The sequence below is a fragment of the Labrus mixtus genome, chromosome 13 (assembly GCF_963584025.1).
Source record: "Labrus mixtus chromosome 13, fLabMix1.1, whole genome shotgun sequence".
NCBI lineage: Eukaryota > Metazoa > Chordata > Actinopteri > Labriformes > Labridae > Labrus > Labrus mixtus.
This window is the reverse complement of record NC_083624.1, coordinates 24,587,392-24,611,403: the sequence shown is the minus strand read 5'-3', so window position 1 is coordinate 24,611,403 and position 24,012 is coordinate 24,587,392. Positions and strand designations below refer to the sequence as shown.

The window sequence follows — 24,012 nt, the reverse complement described above, 5'->3', positions numbered from 1 at the left end:
AAGTGATCATATATCATTTGGCAAACCAAAGAGGAAGAGCAGAGGAGCATCCTTAAATGATCAACGATGAGAGAGATCCAACTCTGACCTTCATACTGTACGTCCCAATACATTCTGCCTGATGTTGTAACAAGGGTGACTTATCTACCTCATGGATTAAATGTAACCATGCTTCCTTTAGTCTTAGATTTATTACATATGAAAGATTACAAAGTTCTCATCAAATATGCTACAATTAGCTGCCTTAAGCTCCTGTGGGAAGTTTTGACACTGTCTGAGGTTACTACCCATATCTCTATATGACCTACAAATGCCAACAAGATTATCAGAGAGAGTGATTCATAATAAGTAGCTTCTTTAAGGACTAAATCTGCTACCATGGGATAAGTGTTGTCCAGTAAGAATTGACAAATTCACTAATTGCAGTCCTTAGAAAATTGTATTTTCTTCATGAAAACACTCGACAGACTTTGACAAGAGGTGGGGGCGGTACGAAATTTGATGGAGGCAAATGGTACGATCTTAGTGCGTACCATTACATGCCAAAGATTGATTGTACGTTGCACTTTAGACATTTAAAATAAAGAAGGATGAGATTCTTTTTGTCAGACAATAATACTTATATACAGAACAAGATCAGCAAAAAGATAAATCTTTCCACTTTGTCCACAGGGGACACCAAAACCAACACAACCAACAAGTTCCTTACATGAGCTTTAAATATAGAAGTGATGTGAACTTTAATGGCAAAGCTTCTGCAAATACTGAATATATAGCATGACCAATTTCCTACAATATATCCTGTCCTACAAAGTACATTAAAGTTTAAGTTGAACATGTTTTGTGGCGATACATCAGACAAGAAGCTTCATCCAATTTAGCACTCAGAAGCTGCCATGTATAAGTGACTCCCTGCTCCAAGATGAACAAGCCAGGTATGAAAATTATGTCAAAGCTACTTACTGGTTGCACTATGGAGAGTTACAGACATGGCTGCTTCCTTACAGGGCTGCTGCAAGTGTGAGAGGTCCCCTCAACCAGCTGTTGTGTGGATCAGTCAACAGAGTTAACGTGACACACTTTGTAGAGAATTACACCTCTACTGCAGTGAGCTTTGGGCCTATACGGTCTCGCTAATAAACCTGGACCTTGTAATAGCTGTCTGATCACTCAAACGTGGGAGCAGTAGCAACGGGAGGACAAGGAAATGTCATCCGACATCGATAGAAAATGTACCTCCACCTTTGTTTAAGGTTCATGTGGGCTGAATTTGATTGGTTTCTGTGTTTGTGCCAGGGTTTGGCTTGTTATATGGGCATAAGACCTGGCTGTTATTTTAACCACTCAGCCCACTAAGGCACCATTGTTCCCACATACAGAGTGAGTATATAAATGAAGTTATACTACACCTTAAAAAGCAGTGCTGCACCTGAGCTGAGAGGAGGAATAGTACACAGAGTTCCATAAAACTGATCAGAGGTGAGTCTCATAATGAGACTTTCGACAGAAGCCCATTCATTCTGACTGAAGATACATGTACTTCAATTTATGGAAAAGTCTTTACAACTTTGTAAACAGATTTGATAGAAACTGTACTTTTTTTTCCAATTGCTTCTCAAACAGGAGTAGATTGTAGTATATATACATTTTACATGGGCTGCTTTCAATCAAAAATCTGGTATGCAAAAGTGGGGATATGACCCAAGATTAATATCACTGTAAGCACAGACACACACATATATATTTACAGTATATAAACATTATTTTTTTTTTTTTGCAGTGAACAATATTATATCCCAGTATTACAGTATTAAAAGGGTTATGAACATATATTCACACACATCCCCCTTAATGTGATACTCAACTCATGTCTGTGCATCAGACCAGAGAAGGATGACTTTCTAAGTCACTGTGAGGAGTGTTAAGTTCCTGCTGAAGACTCCACCATCTCCTGATATGACTCTTCCAACATCTTTGTAGCAGGGGACTTTAACTGTGAAGGACATGTCAGAAATAAAATGTTCATCAATAAATTAACTGAGCTTTAGAAAAGATTTTCAATAACACTGAAGGGAGTTACAGTATTTATAGCCGTTTTTACCACAATCTACCAGTTTGGGATCAATAAAGTACATCTATCTTATCTATCTATTGACCACAAGTCAGAGCCATATACTGCTTCTTTTAATAATTTTGGACTTAATACAATTCAGACATCAGTTTAAACACATGTTCAGCAGGTAACCCGGTTGTAATGGAGATTCAAATCCTTGCTGTAAAGGGCTCAAGGGATACAGAGTACAGCTATTCTAGCACACATTTCAAAGCCCAGACCATGAGAGAGCACACCAACTTAATGTTGCCATTATTTGCTGAAACTTGGGAGAATACAAATATACCTGATTGCTATAAATGTACAGTAAATTGCACAGTTATTTTCTAGTCTTCTTACTTCTCAAAGTGTTTTTACATCGCAGGTCACACTGACCCATTCACACCCATTCAACGCTGCTATGTAAGGTGTCTATCAGTATCAACTAATCCCTTTCAAAAACATACACATGCCGATGACGAAGCAGCGAAGAAAACTTGGTGTTAAGTGTCTTGCCCAGGGACACATCGGACATGTAGCTGCAGGAGCTGGGGACCTGCGACCTTACAAATGAGAGACAAATGACTCTAACACTGAGCCACAGCCACAAACACTTTCATCGTGAACATTGAAACCCGCTCTGACACAAGGAGGAGGCCCTGCTCTATGATCAGTGAGCGTGAGAGACCGGTCGCTCTGCTCTGTCACAAATCAGTGTTCAGCGCTATTTTATTTACCCGCTACTGTTTCCGGTAGGTTGAGCAATCGGTGTTGCTTTGTGTGTTGACAGTATAGCAAAAAGACAGGCAGACTTGAATAATAAATAAATAAAGGGACTCACTCGTTCACGTAGGATCAACTGCCATTGATCCTACTTTTTCACCTAGTGCATGATCATTGAATATGTGGTTTGCATTGGGATAAGATTCATACTGACTCTATAATTGAGAAGGTGAGGAGAGGAGAAGAGGAGAGGAGAAGAGGAGAGGACACACTATAATAACATGATATTTAGGACTGTCTGCATTAACGTGTTAATCGCGATGCGATTTAGGTCCAAAAATAAACACATTCATCTTTTCTTACTGCACTGATTGCGTGATATTTTGCCCCTTTAGGTGCACTGTAGCGATGCCACCGCACTGAAATAACAGCTTCCTGTAGTCACACAGTGATGGAAAATATCGACACCACTGCGCCTTTGAATGTCTCATTCAAAAAAAAAAAACCCAGACAGTTCAGTTGACAAGTCCAAAGTAATATCAAACTTGTGACATCAAACATTTCACTTTTTAACCGTTTCCTTTATCTTTATTCACTCTTCTAATTGTTCCTATATCTGTGGTTTAGTTAATGTTGTAACCTTCGATCTACCAGAACGTCCTTATTTTCTTTCAAAATAAAAGCAGTTTTTTAAACAAACAGAAATTAATGTACCCCTCACTTATAAGACCATTTAGTACAAAAATACTAAATGGACCATCAAAAAAAGAGAATGACAATTATTCCATGATAGTACCTTCAATTAAGCCAAAAATATAAATTTGTTAGCAGCATTGGCAATTGTCTAAAATCATTTTTAATATATTGGCATATTGGAAATGTGCATAAATCAGATACCATGAATCCCTCACATCACCTGATATACACTTTAAATGTCCACCTGGTTAGTATGTGTCCTTTGTGGCAGGATATCATGTTCTTGTCACCTCTGGCATTGAGACTGTATGATCAATAATGTATCAGAGTAATTTGCATGTTACCACAATAGGGTTAATACACTGATTCATCGTGATGCGTATAAATAATCCTTTCTGTTAAGACTGGCTCTTAAAATCATCTAACATTAACATCTTGAAATCTCAAGGGAAAATTTAAACAACTCTGAAAAGCAGGACCATCTTTTGTGCAGATGTAACAGCCGGGGGTCTCTTCCAAAGCTGATGTATCTTTTGATATAATAAAAGCCATACTTAAAAATGCATAGCTGAATTAAAATGCTTACCAACTTGAAACAATCCATTATTATGGAGAGGATGGAATTAATTCAGCCTCTTGCATCAAGGATTGCTTGATGCCTCAGAAGATAATCTGCCATGTAATTCTTTTCACCTACACAGATGCACCAACATACAGTACATGCTTTTTTTTCCCAACCCTGATAACGACCGTTAATTTATCAAGAGTAAATAAAATGTTTAGTTGGGAAGGGACATTAATTATCACATTCATCTGCTAGCTGTTTCCAAACTGGGCTGTAATGAAATGTGCTGTAATAGAGATTGCTCTAGGGAAGGCGAGCCGTTTATGAATCGCTGGAGGTGCAGCAGCTGCCTTCCCCCTCGAGAGATAGAAATTTATGCCGTATACCCCGCTGATTGTTGAGAAGGTAAAGAACCAATAGCAGCATGTTCAGAGGTTTAATTTAAAGTGTGTTTCTCACTAGGCTGCTCACAACACTTAATTAAACTCTGCTGTTTTGGCAATGACAAATGCTGTGGTGCAGGAGGAAGCTGGGCTGCTGTGACTGAGAGGCTTTTGTAATTTCTTTCATGTGCAGCGATTGCCAGATCCAGGTCAGAAACTGTAGAATTAAAGAACTAAACAAGATTTAGACATGGGAAATGTGAGGGCAAGGGGTTGGGCGGTTGCAGTCATTTCCTCCTCAGGAATACATCTATTTTAACACTCTTTTTTTGGCCTCCTCTTTCTCATTTTTGGAAAAGTTCTGTCATAGATATATGAGGGTTGAGCTTCTTTGCCTGGTTTTCTGCACTTATTGCCTTTCACAGTGTCGTTTCCTCAGGCTTGATGGAGACTTCAACATTTTACTGTAGGTATGATGCATAAAATGAATGGTCGGTTCCTGCACAGCATACTGTTCCTATTATTCTATAACAGTCTAATCTCTCTGTTATGTCTCTTAGCATGATTCTTGATTTGCCCAACCATTTCACCATAAGAAGCACTAAGTTGAAAATATGCAACTAAGTGTGAAATTTAACTTCAGAGGTCTTGCACACAAAAAACATCACACTGGAAGCAGTCAACAAACTGACAGGGAGTGACTAATAGCTTTTTCTTTCTGGGTAGAAATCCAATTCATGCCAAACAAAAATCTTATTTTGTTTCTGTAATGGTATGACTGTATTACTGTGCATTTCATGAGATCCATTTAAAAGGTGGAGCCAGTCTTGCACATAGCCCCTGCACAGCCCTGGCAGCTGCTGTGTTATGAAGTCGCACAACTCTGGCTATACTACCAGGAAATAACCACATAGATGCCTGCGAGGCACAAACAGGAGCTGGAGCATTTCATTCAATCATTTAATCCATACTTTTAAGTAAAGGACCTCCATTCTTATGTCCTTTTTTATTACTTGAGTGAATGGTAGCACACATTTTTTCCGTCACCTGCCAATCTTTTGCACAGAGCCGTATCACCACTGTTTATTCAAGGAAAGGTTTTTCTAGCTGTGTAGCCAAGTAAGAACTTATTCATTGTGTTCAATTTGAAAAAACATGTTTCCCACACTACTTAACTTTGATTTATGTACTTCTTTTATCATCTTTATCATTTCTTGTCATATTATACCTATACATCTAAAGATATACCTCATAACAAATCTAGTTATAATGGGATAGTGTTATTTAGAATTAAATCAGAGTGGGCACAATGGTGCATTTGAATTGTACTAAAACGTTATGTTAACACTTACAATAGAAATCGACAGGCAATGACATTTCTCTTCATTGTAATGTTGAAAATCATATTTATCAGTTTATTGAAAAATATAATCATTCCAATACAGGTAGAAACATTTTTGGGGCTTATGTCCTGGCTAATATATTCATAAACAGACAAACACTCTTCATTATAATGTACAAATCTATTTAGCAGTTGATTTATTTTATTATAAAAAGGTAAAAAAAAATGTTTGGCAAATCCAGAGCATGAAATAATGAAAGCAGGAGTATATGCAGATGGAAAAAAATAAAATATAGTATTTATCCTGTTTTATATAGGGGATGCAAACAGCTCCATATGTATTTTGGTGTTGTGTAAATGCCAGGGAGACACAGCAGCATCCGTTGGAGTTAACGGTGCAGCACTTTTGTGTTCAGTAGCACAAATCATTAATCATGAGGCCGGCCATATTCTTGTAGTGCCTGTGCTTTCATTACTGGGCCTAATTAAACAGTTCTGTGAACTGGAATCTCAGATTCCTCTGTTACAGATTATCATTAATTATGGTGAAAGTGCTCAGAGATGTTGGACTCAATTATATTCTGCTCAACCCTGGCAGCGGGGTGATTCATTGTTCTGAGCACTCCACAGCCGTACTGTCTCTGCTTATCACCAACCTCCACTTTTGTAAATTGGGCTCTGCCAGCCAACAAACTAAGAATTATGTGCTGCTTTTTCATTACAAACATGTTGGAGGAGCACAGACCAATTAAGGGAGGGATATTTTGTGTGGAGTGATGAGGCAGGCATTGGTGCAGGGAGATGGGGGGTTGGGTGGAGGGAGGGGGGCTCAAGTTGTGGCTTTATTACCATGTGTGGTGCAGCCCTCCACCAGGTCTATTGACTGATTATGCTCCCCACACTCTCTCAATATCTCAAAGCCATCAGTACTGTAACAGTAAAATGAGAATTTGGACTGAATATTATGTTGATATCTAGGTTTCCATTGTCTTCTAGGAGGGTTTAAATTGAGATTTCTATTGTACCTGGAGCAGAGTGTGTCTGGCTTTGAGGGAAAGCGATAACTTTTCAAATTTTTTGTGTCTGACATGCATCTTTTTATGCAGCTGAACAATGTCAATATTACTTTTATGGTCTTGTGTAGGGTATGTGGGGTCTGTGATGGAAACAGTGTGTGAATGAGATTATTGGCCACCTTTTTTACGGGTCAGAGACAAGAGGAAAATCTAAATCAAAGGGAGGCAGAAGTTCCACTGGTAAGCTTCGGCCTTAGCAGTTTGCACAATTTCATATGCCACAGTAGGTAGTGATTTTAATATATATGAAAATCAGCTGGAGCTGTGTGCATGTGTCTCTTATAATATCACCTGTGGGAGATTTTTGCTGCCTTACAAAAGCAGGAGTGTTTACGTTTCCCCTCACTACAGTGTTGGCTCAGTGCGACTCTCAATAAATGTCTGCCTCTGTTCCATTGCTTTAAAGAATTAACGCAGAGTGCAGTAACAGCGAGACGTGGGAGAGGAAAACAAAGAAAAAACTCAAGATTTCAAAATTAAATGTAACAATATCTTTGTTTCTCTCATAGTTCCTTAAACTACCGTTGGTCTAATCCCATAATTCCCCTGGCGGAGGAGTATGAAATGGGATTTTTCCTTCTAGTGACATAGCGGCAGCTCATTGAAAATGTAATACACTACTTCCAAGTCACAGGTCAGCTGGCAATCTGAATTCTAAAAGGACTGTGAATAATATTCTGTTTTATTTTGAAAATGAACTATGTGGCCTCCATCATGAATCCAATATATGTCTTAATCTTGTGGGCTCTTGAAGCCCACAGCTCAGGAGGACGGCCAGTGACTCCTGAACCTAATAAGGAAATCACTTGTTTTCTCATCCGTCTTCTCATTTTATGGGGGCTGACACAAAACAGTCCTTTACACTAAAAGCAATTGATGAAGCATGGAATATATGTTAAATACTATTAAAGCTCTTTCTCACATTCATTAAAAATGTGTTATGCAACTGGTCTGAAGCACTAACACAACAGAAACACAGAAAAACATGAATATTATTCATCATTCTTCAGCATTTGCTTAAGTTAGTTCCCAGCGTATTTTTCTAAGATGAAAAGATGAACACCCAAGCATCTATTGTTATTCTGAACTGAACACAGCTGACAGTGGCAGTGAATTTAAGCGTTAATTACACAATAACCTTTTCAGAATGGATATTTAGACACGCTGTGTCCTGTGACTCTGAATGTTCAGGAAATGAAAACATCCAACGACCAATCAGTATCTGCTCACATTAGCATAGTCTTTTAAAGCCCAATGCCCCAAAACATGCCACCGAAATCCTCTCCTATTTATCTTAAAATAGCCACTTAACTTTGACTGACACTAATTCTTACTACATGAAACTGTAGGAACCCCTTCATTTCCCCCTTCTGTCTCTGTCAGAAAATTACAAAAGACAGAGTTTGTGATGTCCCCAGTGTGCGAATCCCTTTATTCTGTCAGATTACAGCATTTGATATGACGTAGTGCGGCATTCTGGCCTCGCATGCCTGCCAGAGACAAGGGACCTGTCAGCAGCAGAGGGGAGCAGTGCAGATCATCACTTTGACTGATCCGCAGACCCGGAGACTGTCATCTCCTCCGACTGTACAAGTCAACACAAATAAAAGTGAGGAAGCAGAAGCCATAATGGCTGGGAGAGATCCAGGCTCATCGTGGCCATTACTTTTATTCAAACCTTACAGATGACATGATGTGAAAAATGAGCCTGTGTCTAGTCGGGTGCCCATTAGTGAGTGAGCACATTATCTCCCCTTTTTCACATTGAATCTCCTCCCTGCATGCAATGGCAGATGCTCCAGAGGAGTCACTCACTTTTATGGGCTTTTGACTGCTGTACTCTTTTAAATACAGGGGCCTGCACCAGGCAGAGATGACGTATGGCTGTCAGCGCTCTTTACCTCACTGACAGATGCCTGCAGTGGATTCCTCCTTAAGCCTTCTGTCTCAAACTAAGGGGGACAGCTAACCTCTTCCCTCCCAGACAAGCATGCATCAAATTGATTATTACAGCAAAGGGGGTGATTTCTAAAAAAAGAAGAAAAAAAACTCTATTACCAGACAATTACAGTGTAATTTACTTAAGTACAGTCTGAAGGCAATAATGAAATACAATTCCCCAAAACCCATAGGAGTGATACCACTAGTGGTGTAAATCACCAGTTTTATCACGATACCACATTATATCGATTATTTGCGCAATGATAGTTGCCGATATAACAAAGTCTGCCACGATAGGATTTAGGTTGATTTGATTCAGATCTGTGATCGATTTCAGACTATACCCATTACCCGATACAATCGGCTACATTTCACCTGACAGATAAGAAAAAGCTTTTTTTATTAGTTTTTTACTATTTTATTTCTAAAACTTCTGACACTTAAACAAAAAACTACCTTTTACACATTTGTGTTTCAGCACGCTGAATTTTAAGCACTAACATAAGCACAGGAATTTTAAACACCAATCATTTCTTTTCCTGTATTCTGATCAATTTTCCTGCACCAATTTGCACCTTTTCTACACCACAGTGTAAACATGATGCAGTCTTGCATTTGTCCTCTTTTGCTTATTTTGACATGTCTTTTGTATATATTCACATACGTCTTTCTCTGGCTATCTAAGTAACATATGTTTAGCTTGAATCAAGTTTTGTGAAAAAATGGGATTTACTGAAGTTTTGTTTATGCACCTCTAAGAATATAAAAAAGCATATTTAAACACTATACAGAATTAGAATAAATCTGAGACAAGAGGATTGATACAGAAGGTATCAAAACCGGAGTGCATAATAACACTTGAGTCAGCATGTTGGTAGCATTGTTTGAAAGTTCAAGAGGACAGAAGAGCTGGACAGAAAATGTGAAACATGCTGATGTGGCAATTTCAAAATAAAGGAATATCTTAAAGAGGACGACTTAGATCCATGTGTCGAAGGATTGTTAACCCCTAAATAATAAACAGAATCTTGAAACTTTATAAAATCTGATTTTTTTATGAAGAGAGTAAAACAAAAATCAACTACAAAATGATGTACTACATTATGAAAAGTTTGTGTTTTGGGAAGTTGTGATGCTGACAAACATTTCATGCAGGGCCACTGCCTCTCTCACCTCCTAATAGTCTTTAAAACACCTCCTCCAACTGATGAAAGAAAATCTATTACTTTGTCAAATCGCTGTGTTCCTGTCACATTGTTGTGGCTGGAATTGACATGACAAATGAGGGCTGCCTCTGTCTTTTCAGGCTGTGTGAATTTAACATTACATAAAAAAACACCTACTAGCATGGAGGCCTGGGCACTAATGTTGTAACACCCTTAAAACACCCAGCCTCAGAGAATGACACAATCTTGAATTAATGATGCAAACCAAATTTAAAAGCACTTTGTCATCATGTTCTCTTATGAGATTTGGAATGGCAACTTTCACAGAATATTGGAACAAGGTGATTCAAAGTGCTTAACACAAGATATCAGAGGCATCATGAGAAAGGGTAAAAAAAAAGCCATATGAACATTTGGACATCAGTTTAAATCCTTGATGAAATTGTTTATTTTCAAAGCATGACATCAATGATCAATCAATCAATTTGAAATGTATGAAAATGTGAATATCTCAATGAATACATTGAGTGGATACAATTCGTTGGAAAAAAAACCCATCAAAGAACAATACATGAAACGAAGGGACATGTATATGTATCATTTTCTTTATGGTGGGAAATTCACCAGTGCAGTGTGCTAGAGTAAACAATTCAATAGTATAGAAACCCCCAAGGGAGTTGAGCATATTTGAAAATAACATACATTTTATTCTACAATGGGAAATAAATCTGGATGCAGTCTTACAGATCAAAGCTCAGAGGTTGTGGTCAGTGACAGAGAGTCCTGACTTCTTTCATGCAGGAGTATGAACCACAGCCGCTTGGTTCAATCTAATCTCTGACAAGAAACAACAAGCCTTTGGGACACCCCCGCGGCCCACCTCTACGCCAAACAACATCATAAGCAGCTCCACTCAGGGGGTAACATCTACTGCAGCTGTCACGGGAGAAATATGTTTCCATTTTACAACTTCAGTGGCAGAGAAGACCATACAAATGCTCCTCTATTTCCCTCACTATTGCTCATTCGTTTGAATCTCTTTGCTCTCTCTCCGCTGCTCCTGTCAGTTTTCCCTCAGTACCCACACTCAAAGGGTTCCCTGGTGACTGCGTCCCATTACTATCCTGAGACTGCTGCACAACAGAGCTGCACCCCCAGTGTCCTCGGTGTTACCAGTCAAGATTCCCACAGTGCCAAGTCAAGCATTGTGCGAGACAAACAAGATGCAGCAGTCAGCACAGTTTTAGTTCAACCTACACTTCTGTCTGGAGACTGGAAAGTTGGACATTATACATCAGATCATTAAAAAAAGCATAGTCCCAGACTTAAAGAAGACATAATTAAGACATAATGACCTAATTACAAATATTTTCATTATTGAATATTACTGATAACTTAGTACAAAACACCCAATTTTGATAAGAAAGTTATCATAATTATTAACTTTCTTTCAGTAATAATTCCACATGTTCTTGTAGAGCAAAGCTGAACTATTCCTTTTCTTTTTTTTTTTATACAAAAAAACTATTTATAGACAGCCAAGAATGATTTACATGTAGATCATGGGATGATATTGTAGCACTTAATAATAAATATTTTTTGTGGGGGTTGATGTAGGTTCTCCACCAAAAAGCACATAAATGTTTCCTTTTCTTTAAATTTAAATGAAATCAAGGTTGGTGGAAAAATGACAACAATGCATTTATCAATCGGCTGACATTCCCTTATTGATGTTTTTAAACCTTTAGCATCATTATCCAAAAAAATAATCAACCAGCAGGTAAGCTAGTTGAAATTCTACGATAAACATACTGAAAAGAAACAAAGAATGATGAAATGAATTCCAGTCACTACTTTGTTGCATGATTTAATTCATGCAAGTCAAAGTGATAGTTTTAATGCCTCTTGTGTTGATAAGAGTCAGGTAATGCTTGGATCTACACTGCACTCAAATACTCAGTATATTGTTCTCATGATCCCATCTACAAAACTGTCTGCAGCCTCAGTGTTTATCCAAATGCACCAAGTTCTAATTTTACAAGGATCTCAGGCGTGGCTGTACTAATCACCTGACACACCTGATTTTCCAATTCATTTTCTCCATTCATCTTGAGCAAATGTAGCGACAGCTTGCAATCTGTTTGTTTTGACTTGTCAAAAAGGAACCAAAGGCATGTATCAACATGGAATAAATGCTACTGCAAGATGTCACCAGCTGTACACGATATGATGAATTACAATCATATGTTAATCAGCCTGAGTTGTAGTAATGGGATGCTGACGTGGTGTTCCAGTGCAAGCTTTCTTGGTATGTTTGTTTTTGTATACAGATACGGATTCTTGAACAGAGCATACTGCTGTTTGAAATACTAATGAACAGATTTAAGTATTTGTTTTTATGCTTTTCGGATTTTTTTGCTGTTTGTTTGCAGCAGAGAACAACTAAAAATGCATTTATGAAATAGGATCTGCCTTCAATGAAAAATTAGCTGAGTTTGTTCATGCATTGATAATTACTGCTGCCTGCCTTTTGTTGTTGTTTTACCACAGCTTTGTTAGACATGTGCTACCATAGATACATGAAAATACTCAATAGCATCACTCTCTGTATTTCTCCATGACATGCATGCTGAATCGTGTAATGTAAATATAAATATACTGAGTGAGTATCTGTTGTTGAATCTCAGCCACAGAGCAGACTACATGGGTCCAGCAACATTGGTCAACACTGTCATGAGTAGCTTTTAATTCCCAGATACCAACACAGTGAGTTCATGCAGTTTGCCCAGCAAACTCACCAATGACTGGAAGAGCCTCAATGCTTCACTGTGGTTTTACTTAACTATAGGTGGGTCCATCTATAGATGAGCTGGATCTAGAAGCTAACCTATTACACATAGGTATTAACTGACATTGTGATAAAATTGTGATTATTTAGATGAGGGGTATTTTGATATCGAGATATTTAATTTATATTCGAATGATCTGTCTGGAGGCAGTTTGGGGAACAAAATTTGGCAAAATATATTGTGATTTTATTATACCCATCACAACTACAGTTAAAAAACTATGTATCACGCGGAACAAAGGCAACTGTTGTAACAGCTTAAAGTCATTATCCATCCAGTCACATATAAGGGGGTGGAGTCAGAGTGAAGAAAAACATGGTGCTGTTATCGACACGAAGTCCCCCTGTCATCTCATACATAGCGTATTTTTAACTTGAAGAACAACGGTAATGGATTCTTTGTCCAGTTGGAGCTGAGTTAAAGGAGCAATATGTAACTCTGACACCTAGCGTTTAAAATTGGTACTGCAGTCCAAAATACAGAACATTGAAGAGAGCTGTCTCACCCGCCCCCTCCTCCCTAAAGCTGATAAGCACATGGGCCATGATGCAGACAAGGAAGCTTCAGTGTTTAGCCAGCTCTGCATCGGTCTTCAAACCTTTCCAAGTTCTCACCTCCCTCCATTTTTCAAAACCATCTCCAATATTTCTCATAGTTTTACCACGTTTCAGTTTGTGGAGAAAAATGCAGAGGATGTTTTAGGTCAAGTAGAATCATTTATATCTGAACCAGTTTCGCTTGAACGCTTCCATTGCTGCAACACCTGCTGGTTTGCTGTGATAACTGGTCTCGTATCTGGCAAACCAAGGGGTGTCCAAAACGTCTGTGTGGGGGTGCCTTAAATCTGTCCACCTTCTCTCGTGAAAACAAAATCAAACCATTCCGGACCAGAATCAGAACTGCATTGTTGTCAGAGAAGCCAGCACTTCAACCTAGCATGTTTCCTTAATGTCTGATGATATGGTAAGGTCATTTTATGAGTCAGTTAAGTAGATATCTTACATTATGCTCCTTTAACAAAAATAGTTCCATGCTCATGATGGATTTATTTAATAATTGAAACTGCAAAGGAAATATTTTTAGGAAAACAGAAATGATGATATAACTAAAGTAATTATTACAGAATATGAAATCTGTGCAGGGAGGCTACTGTGGTAAATAAATGAGAAGCAAGAGTAAATAGAAACATCAAAAGCACAGAAACACTTATAAACTATGCTACAACTAAATTGCTTCCACACTTCATGGGTGCAATATGTGATTTAAAATAGCCTGGCGGTGGCAATATTCCTCTGATATGGTGTTTAGTTTTAATAGGAACTCTCAGCTCAAATATGAGCTGACAAACACAGCAAGACAAACACAGTCTCTCTCCGGCGATGAAATATACACTATCAAATAGACCTGTACCTTTTTGAATCCACTGTGTGGGTGAAACTAAAGCGCAGAACAAACAGCATTCTGATATGGCTTTGAGGGTGATAACAGCGTCTGACAGGGTGGAGAGAGCAGGCTTTGGGCTCCGTGCGAAAACACAACCTGTGATTGACATGATTCCCTGGCCTTAGAGAAGTTTACCTTTTAATAAGAGCTCAGAGAGCCCCTCTCAACAAGCTGGTTCGGGCTCTCGCCGACAGCAGGGGACGGCTGGGGATGTGTGTGTGTATTCATGTGCGTGCCCGTTTGTGTGTAATCGATGCACGTGTGTGTGTGTGTGTGTGCCCACTTGTAGCAGATTTCAATCAAGGATTTCAGCCGTGCCCAAATATCCCTTCTCTTTTGGGCCAGGTTGTTTGAAGAAAATGAGTGGATTCAGGATCAAGAGCCTTTCTGGAGGAATTTAAGTCTGTTTGAGGATTATGACTTCTTCATCCTGTACAAAGCCTGCAGACGCTGCTATATGCTAGCCCTTGGAGGCCTGGCTTACCAATGCATTCCAGACGTTGATAGGGAAGTGATAAAACCCAGGAAAGACATCATAGTTTTCTGCACAAATCTTCAAAATAAATAGTGGGGTGGAAAACTTTCTCGTTTTCCTCTTAAGGAGAATTTTTTACAGCACAAGAATTTGCATCATCAAAAGGACATTATGGATCTGAAGTTATAAGAGGACTTATAAGAAGGTGAGAAGTAAAGAAAGTCTTTCTGGCTAACCGCACATGATGCCTGTGATAATTTTGCTCCGAACATAATTGTGTTCTTGTTACTGCCTATGTTAAATCCTGTAAACATTTATCTGTACTCCTCATTCATGCTCTTTATTTCCAATCAGGGCTTTAACCTCTAAATTCAACAAACTGCAGCAAAAGCCACACCTCCTTTTATCTCGCTAATGAATTATAATTAGCAAGCTAACACGTCCCATGCCAGCTCTGATCAGCGTCTTCAGGTTTCAACCAGCCTCTCTGCGGCATCGACAGCATGCCTGATCTGTTTCTGAGAGATGTCAGCGCTGACGTAGCCTTCATTGAAAAGCTTAAATGACTGTAATAGTCTTTCTTCAAAACCGTCATTAGTCACACAGCTGATGAGTGGACTACGTCTGCAGTACAGTCAGCTACGTGTGAAGGGAGCTCTGATCAGATCTGTCATTATTTACCCTGTTTACAGCATAACCTGAAAGCAAAACAAGAAATCAATAGAAAATGGGGACAAATGACTGTAAGTGTCAATATTTAAGACAGCTGAGATAAAGGGCGCTCAGTCTATAATAGATTCTTTCCATTTACCTTAAGCTTATCGAGCACAGGCTTTGTCAGTCGCTGATAAAACCATTAGGTAGTTGTTGATACAACTTTTTGTATCATTGGCACTTTAAATAAAACAAATGGAGGTTGTTATCAAGTGATAGGATACATGTTCAGCTACAACATTGCCTGCTATTTGACAGTGTCTTCATTTTTTCTACGCTTTTCTTTGAAATACACTTGTTAGTGGAATTCCTGTAGCCTACAGTCTGAAAGATTTTAGCATTCATATGTATGATATGTGGCAAAACCAAGCATGTGATGTCAGTGAGTATGTTGGCAAAAAACATTCCGGCTTTCAAAAGGAAGAAGTTATCCAAATACCAACAAACGACTTTGCTACACTTTTAAACCCTACAAAGTGACATAAACATGACTCAACGCCTGGATATATTCGACACTAATTGAATTCAAAAGAGACATAGACAAACTGATCCTCCAACATTGAGACTCCAGAGTGCTGGCTTTGTTGAAAGGTTAGGGGACTTCGTTTGACCCCAGAGCAGTGCGACTCTTAGAGCTGTACTTCACACTTAAATATTTTGTTCTTGATCAAATAGACCCACCTTCAAAGTGCAGCCAAACAGACCGAGCGAGGCGAAAGGAAGCCACGAACAACGAGCGAGCAGGAGAGGGAGGAAGTAGCGTCTCCTACAGACAGTCATAGCAGGGGACGGACTAACTATAGCCACATCAATGACGAACTCTCACAGCAAGGACACCTCCCTTCACTTTGAAAAGAAAATAAATTAAACAACAAAGGGGGACAGTGACATTCACAGCCTTTCAGTTTATTGCACCAAATACGGTCGGTCCTACGTCCAGCACAGGATCAGTGTGGATTTCAGTGGCCAGTAAGACAACAACAAAATGAAAAAGCACTTTAGGGACGAGCTCTCCTTCCCAGCAGGAATGATGATTGCTGTATGGATTCGTAGATGAAGCAGAAAAAAAGTTCCCTCATCTGCTGGCCTAATATGGTCATTCCAACACAGGAGGAGACCCGTCTTTGTACTTCCTCATGCATTACATACACAATCAATAATGGAAAAATATACACTGGGAAAGGCCTTAGTCGCACTGCCTACAAGCGGCATTGATAAATGATTTTGTGCCAGTTATGACAGCAAGGTGCATGCAGTGAAGAGAGTGGAAGGCCTTTTTAATAGTGCAAGGAGAGAATTAAATCAAACCCAGGAGGGCCTCCTCTGGAAAGTAGAGATGCTGCATCTCTCTGCTCTAAATCACAGCTCTACTTAAGCCCGGCCCTCTCTTTCCCCATTTTTCTACATTATCAGAGGAAACCTGTCACTGCTGTCTATGGGAAAGTTTACAAATCATGATTTATCAGAGAGAGGATCTCTAAACACCTGTGTGAGAAAATAAGCATCCCCTGCATTATTATTTATAGGCCAAAAAGTTTTTTCAGTCTTCCTGTAAGTTAAGAAAGTATCTTAAACATTGTGCAAAGATTTTTTTTTTTTTTTTTTAAGTATTTTCATTTGTCTGTAGTGCATTTATGTTTATTGTCGACTTTCTAAAACAGAAAAAATGCTGATGATTTTCAATATAATTGCTGTTTTTTTATGGCTGTGTGCCATATGTGTACCTATGTAATTCACGTGCACACAATGTGCTCTTAAAGTCCTTGTTGTAAAAGCCTGTACAACAGCTCATTATTATCCAAGGGAAGGGAAAATATAAAAGGGGGCTTAAAAAGGAGTGAAAAGTTTCCAAAGGTCAAAAATTAATCAAACTCATTACCTGAGGAAGCGAAGGATCCTGGTTGCTGCTAACTCCTTTAGCAGATTTTTAACCTCTATTTTCTTTTCAAAGAGGCGGAGACTCCCAGAGGAGCAGACGTTTACAGCTGGATAGGAGGACCGAAATGATCCTCCCAGGCCTATTTCTGGAGACACAAACATCAACATTTAAATAGATAAACCAAAAATATCATCATTTTATTATACAGTACTCTAAAACCTTAGACTCCATGCCTACAGAACCCTAAACAACAACCCAGTTTTGAGCCACTTTATGCAGCACAAACAGGCAAAGCCACACCAGCTGGGGAGAGAAAATCCTTCTTACTGGCCACCAAGGCCAGTTGCAACCAGTTTATCCAGTAAATACTGCAGAAGAAAGCGACAGAGCCAAAGAGGGGGAAGAAGTGAACCCGGGTAGTGGGCACCCAGTTCGATGTCAGATCTCTGTCTCTGCACAACTTTCTGCAGGAAGGAGCTTCTTATAGAGGAAACAAACAGACAAGACAGACAGAGACGGGTGATTGGATACATTAGCCTATCAGAACAGTGATTTTTATGTATAGAAATATATTATTGTATCATAATGCAATATGGAAATCACTTAGTTGTCGATGAGGGGCAGTGAAAATGTTTATTTTAAATCTGTACGTTAACTATTTAAAAGTCATTAAACAGATAAAATACAAACAAGGGTTCCGGACATATTTGACATAAATACATATGTTTACATAATTAGCAGGAAAATGTGTAATGTTGAATTTATATTTTTACTGTTTGAATTATAAACTGTTCTAATTTGAAAAAGGACGATGTATTTAATTTATTCTAAAATCAGGATCGGTGTAAATTGTTTTCTCACAAGGAAAAAGATAGGAGACATCATTTAGGGAGATTTCTCACGCATAGATAGGTAGGAGTCTAATTTGAGCTGATTGAGGTTGTTACGTTTATGGCCTGAAGCTGCCCAAAGTTTGACGGTAACATGTTTGACTGGCCACAGAAATATTAAGGCTCTGTTCAGTCCCCGTATGGTGACAATGTGATCCAGCCTTTGGATCGACTTTAAACAAACTAAAATAAATAACCTCCAACTAAATATATGCCTACATTTTTTTAATTTTAATGTTTTTATTTGATAATAATTTAAACTATTCTGTGCTGAAAAATAAAATGTGAATGTAAAAATATATATTTTTAATATTTTGGAGCTTGCTTTTTAAAAAAAAAAAACTTGAGTCTTATTTTCCTCCCAAGAAAAAAATCATTTAAAAAGTGAAAGTGTTAATGCTCTAAGGGTATTCCAGGCTGTAAATGTGCACAATATTCCACATTATATACATGTCATTTCAGAGTGCACTCCAAGTGACGCAGTGTCAAATCTGTGTGACAGATTTAGGTGAACGCTGGTGAAGAGAACCCTGCGTGGGGAGAGCGGCTTAGGGCTGACTCAAGCAGCCAGTACAAGATCTCCAGCAGGCAGAAAGGAGCCCTGCTCACCACGGAGCGGCTGCTCGTCCAGCCCACCAACACTGACAGCCAGGCAATAACCTGACACCATTGCCATCTCCTGACTACAGTCACACATGACTCTTTATGCAAGCTGCAAACTCAAGAACTTCATACAAATTAAGGCAGGAAATGCATTGGCTAAGAGATTGAACAGAACAACAGCTAAATTTAGAACGCAAAAAAATTACACTAGTCAAGTTTTTCTGCTAATTTAAAAGAAAAGATGGATAAATACATTATAAAAAATTGGCAGACTGATTTGGTCAAGGCACTTAATGGCTCAGAGATGGAAGTTGAGAGAACTGAGTCATAGGCTCAGACGTGTACAATATGCAGAGGTTTCACATGTGGAGCATATGTTGTTCCTTATTTATGATGTAATGTCTCCCTCTTTTGGTTGCTGCGTAAGGGGACAAGAGGACAAATCGAATCATGAAATTTAGGAAAAAATTAACATCACCTCAATCAGAATTTAAAAACTTTTTTTTCCCATAATATCTCATCAGAATTTTTGTAACTCTAAGAATGTTAACTTCTGTGTATTTTCAAGAGTATTTCATGCAGATACAAAAATATAAATGATTTAGTGTCATTTAAAATCCCTGGGACATGCATGGGTCATTTTAATTTGAGACATACAAAGATGTCATAATTGTTCTAGAATTGACTCAAATGTGCTTAAACTAAAGTTAAATGTAGGAATAACTGAGGCTGAAAAATACATTTTGAAATGCAGGAGCTCACTGACATCTAGTGGAGGAAATCTAAATGGACAAATCAAGAGGAGCAGAAAGCAGCTGCAGCGAGAGGTGCCATTTGGACTGAAAACATGTTTTTGTATGTTCTTGGTCAAATGTATATAAAGCCTGATGTGCATTTTGCTCAGCAAGTCCTTGGTTTGTCTTATCTTTTTATGCATGATTTAAAAAGCTGATGTATAAAACTTCATTAACCTAATCTAATCTAAGCTAGTATTCACTGTCTAAGAAAAGTCTTGGGAAAGCTCAACAAATATACAAGTGAGAACAAGTGCACAAGTTGAATTATTTTTTATCAAAAGCTATAAATTTGTGCAACACTGTCTGGAAGTCTTTACAGCTTTCATTTGCCATTTTAATTGCAATAAAGTCACAGCAAAATCTGTTTAAACTGGGTTTTAAACTGCAGGAGTAAAGCAGTTGCAGCCAACATGACTTGCGAGATAAAAGGAAACAGCCACTGGTCAGCCTAGCTTTTGGTTAAAACATGTTTAAGGTTAACAGTCTTATAAGAGGCCATAAAATACAATGTATGTTATTGCTGTTGATAGAATCACCTAATCAGAAAACTTATTTTTTTAATCTGAGGGGTTACAATGTTACAATTGTATTCAGTAGATGCTTTTGTCTGAAGCAGCGTACATCTGATAGTGAGTACAACACAAGCAAGGATCTAGAAAAGAGGAAACAAGAAGGAAGAGAAGAAGGTCCTGGAAGAGAAGCAATGCATGGGATGTAGGGTAATTATTTTCTTTGTAGTCATAATCAAAAACAACAACAGCTGAACTTCATCAATTTCAGCGTTATGAATATTCTATCAACACCATCACCAATATCATCACCAATATCATCATCCTTGTCAATTATAACTGCATCTTGAGATGGGGAAAAGGAGGTTGCTCCTGCATCTTAGAATCTGCTGCAGGAGGATTTGTGTCTGGGGAGCTGGTCTCTCCTTCAATCATTTTAAAAGTAGATTGAAGGTGTTGGAGGAAAATGCATCAGGTTGTAGATTCTTCGACTAATGACTTTCTGTGTTGTATGTCTGTAATTTTGTTAAATATACTGCTGCCTGTCCTGGCCAGGAACACCTTTGTAAATGAGATTCTTAAACTCAATTATGTTTTTCCTGGTTAAATAAACTTGAAATAAAACAAAAATATCAACGGAAGCATTAGTGATCATTAAAGAGCTGGGTCTTAAATAGAGATGGGACCGATCCGATCTTATATCAGTATCAGGTCCAATATTGATGTAATTTACAAATCGGATATCGGACTGATCAAGGAAGATGGTTGGGCATGTTAACATTCTCAGCTCGTACAGTCTCTCTTTGAAGACATTCAGACTGAACTATAAGAAGTGTCGACAAATTGTCTCCATCATGTCGTTCAGACGAGATGGAACAGCTTCTTCAGAATGATCAATGTGAAACTCTCAATGCCGGGTTGACTAAAGCTTTGTGTAGCCTTACATATAATACCAACAACAACAATAACACTTACTATGAAACTCAAAAAAAGTGGATCGGTGCATCTCCAGTCTTAAGCCTTAGTGGAAAAGGACTCTGCAGATCGAATGCAGTTTGGTAACTCACAAGAATACTGAGGAGAAGAGTCTAGTGAGAAGAGGCGACTGATATGGTCACTTTCATCCAGAAAATAGCAAAGAGACGGAAGTCAGACTGGTTTGGTAAATTCAAGGTTTTTCTAAGGGGTCATTTCCAAAAATGACACACATAGCAGATAAATAAAAACAACTTTTATTTTATGCAATCAATTATTAAATTAAAAAAAATGGTAAAATATGTGATGCACCTGAAGCTAGTTCAAAAGAGCCTAAATTGTTTAACTTATTAAACAAACCCTCTAAGAGGCAACAATGTAGAGCATCTTGGCACTTGTAACTGGACTATAGCATTATACTGTCAACAAGCAAGGCAGGCAACTGCTAGGGGCCCCAGGCAAGTTAAGGGCCCCCAAGGGCTGATTAACTTTAACCCACAACAGTGGCTCAAAATTTTCAAAGTTTGCAATGACAGTAGGAAACCTCCCTAAGAGGGCCCCATCTCATAGCACTCACTCATAGAATAGTAAATGACTGAATGATGCTCGTCTAGCCCTAAATATGGGGGAGAGACACTTTAATAACATTACTTCTAAATGCTTTTGTTGGTGTCAGATTGTTTATAAACAACAATAGACTGAATTTTAGATCATTTTATCAAAAAATGTAGTTTTTAATTATTTTTTAAAGAAAACAAGTTCAACACTCACTGAATTCCAATGATTGGTTAGAAACAACCAAAAGGGAGGCATTTTATGCGCTTCAAGCCCTTGTAGGCTTATTTAAATAATTTCTTAAGGTTTAAATGAATGAAAAACTAATTTAGAAATATCTAGAGTAATCTAATCTCGTAGTCTAGGCTATATTGAAATCAAATCTAGTTTAAACTTTACAGTCAGCACACTTGACTTAACTTTAGACACAATAAGTCATCATCCGTGACATCACACACCCCGGACATGCCATGTTCACCCCCCTGCCCTCTGGCAAGCGCTACAGCGTGCTGTACGCACACACGACCAGACTCCGAATCAGCTTCTACCACAGAGCGGTCTCACTCCTGAACACACAGAAGCGACACCCACCCCCCCACTGACTCTCTGCGTCACACGTCAACAATGTTACCTTTTAACATTACATTTCAGAGTCCTTTGTTTGTCCACAGGTGGGCAAAACAAATTTGGCACGTGGTTGGCACCGGTTGGCATTCAAATATGGTGACCGGAAGTGACATTCCGTTACGTCTTGCGTCCCGGTGACAGGTTCTAGTGAACTACGTCACGTTGTAAAGTAAAAAGTAAACATTAGAAAACATTAACCTGTACGGTTTTTGCATATAAAATGGTCAAATGAACTTGTTTAAATGTACACAATAACTAAAAGAGAGTAATGACATATTTATGTGGACCTATAGTGCACATCCTGACCTGTGTACATTTTATACCTGGACTGTAGTTCTCTGAAGAAAAAGTGGTCGTTTGTTGTTTATTTAATTATTTCAGGTTAGTTTCCTTTAAGTTTATGTTTTTTAGGCCCATGGAGTATTTTTTATTATCAAATTAGTGAGATTTGTAATAATGGCTGGGGTTATTTTTTTATATCGTTCAGACTAAAGTAGATTCATAAAATTATGTTTTGATTTCCACCAGTCAGATATAGTATTCAAATTTCATATATAGTAAGCATGATTTGGGGGGTCAGACTTTAAACACAACTTATTATTTGGCAACAAGAAGGAGAGGGTAGGGGTAGCAGTAAAGTAATTAATGGTACTGGGACTATAGAATAATTCATACTTACAAAAAAAGAGCTCTTACTCTACTAAGTTAGCATATCACAAGAGTCTTGCAATGGTGAGAAAAAGTGACAGTATTATCATTCTAAATTGCATGCAAACATTTAGACTGACAAGGCTGTCACCATCAAAACAGGTCATTTTGTCAGAGCATGGTTTTGTTCAGATAGAATATGTCAAATGCTGTGTTTTGATATTTCAAGAGTTTATAAAAAGCCTTAGGATTCTCTCTATTTGGACAGTGATTAAAATAAATCACAAATATGTGCATTTTGTTTGTTTTTGTTCACATTATTTGGACAAGTAACAGTGTGTAAAGCAGAATAGTTACCACATGTTGTTTCTGCAGGAAAAGTGACAGTAATTTATCTTCTGGAAATGAAATCAATAAAACTATGCCATGGCTCACACACACACATATAAACAGGTTGACCTTGTATATAATATGTATAGAAAATTAGTTTATCTTGACACAGATATCAGAATCAGAATCAGAATCAGAATCAGGTTTTATTGCCATTACATTACATTTACACATACAAGGAATTTGACTTGGTGTATTGGTGCTAAAAAATTAACAAGGAAATAAAGCAGAACTAGCAACAACTTAAATAATACAGTATAAGAAGATATTACAATATATAAAATAGAGTTTAAAAATGTAAGATATAAAATATTTAAAAAAATATATCAGTAGCTTACTGGGGAGTAGTTGATTGGTAAACTTAATTATTTAATTTTCCTACAACAGGCTGAGTGCAACTAGAACTTCACTCTCTTATGTTCTCTTACATAAATCCTTAGGCTCAAGTTGCACTTTAAAAATGACAAATAGACATTTTTACAACAAAGTTGCTGGCACACTGACTGCCATTATACTAGTTTCTGTAGAACCAACCAACTGGTAGGTATGAATTAGTACAGGGGTGTTGCAGCAGCAGGGAAGCGAAAAAGAAGTGGAAAACAGGGACCGGTTAAATATACAGGAACATACTTACATATTGTTGTCTGGAAATTGAAGAAGCTTGAGCTGTAAAC

At 38.1% G+C, this 24,012-nt stretch overlaps 1 long non-coding RNA gene across 1 annotated transcript; it reads right to left on the bottom strand.

Annotated features, from left to right (window-relative positions):
* Positions 1-1,801: 1,801 nt before the first annotated feature.
* Positions 1,802-22,417, bottom strand: LOC132987140 (uncharacterized). The gene is made up of 3 exons (XR_009675580.1): positions 22,305-22,417; positions 17,345-17,489; positions 1,802-1,993 (listed from the first exon to the last, which is right to left on the bottom strand). It is a non-coding gene; the product is annotated as an uncharacterized LOC132987140 (long non-coding RNA).
* Between the last annotated feature and the right edge of the window lie 1,595 nt (positions 22,418-24,012).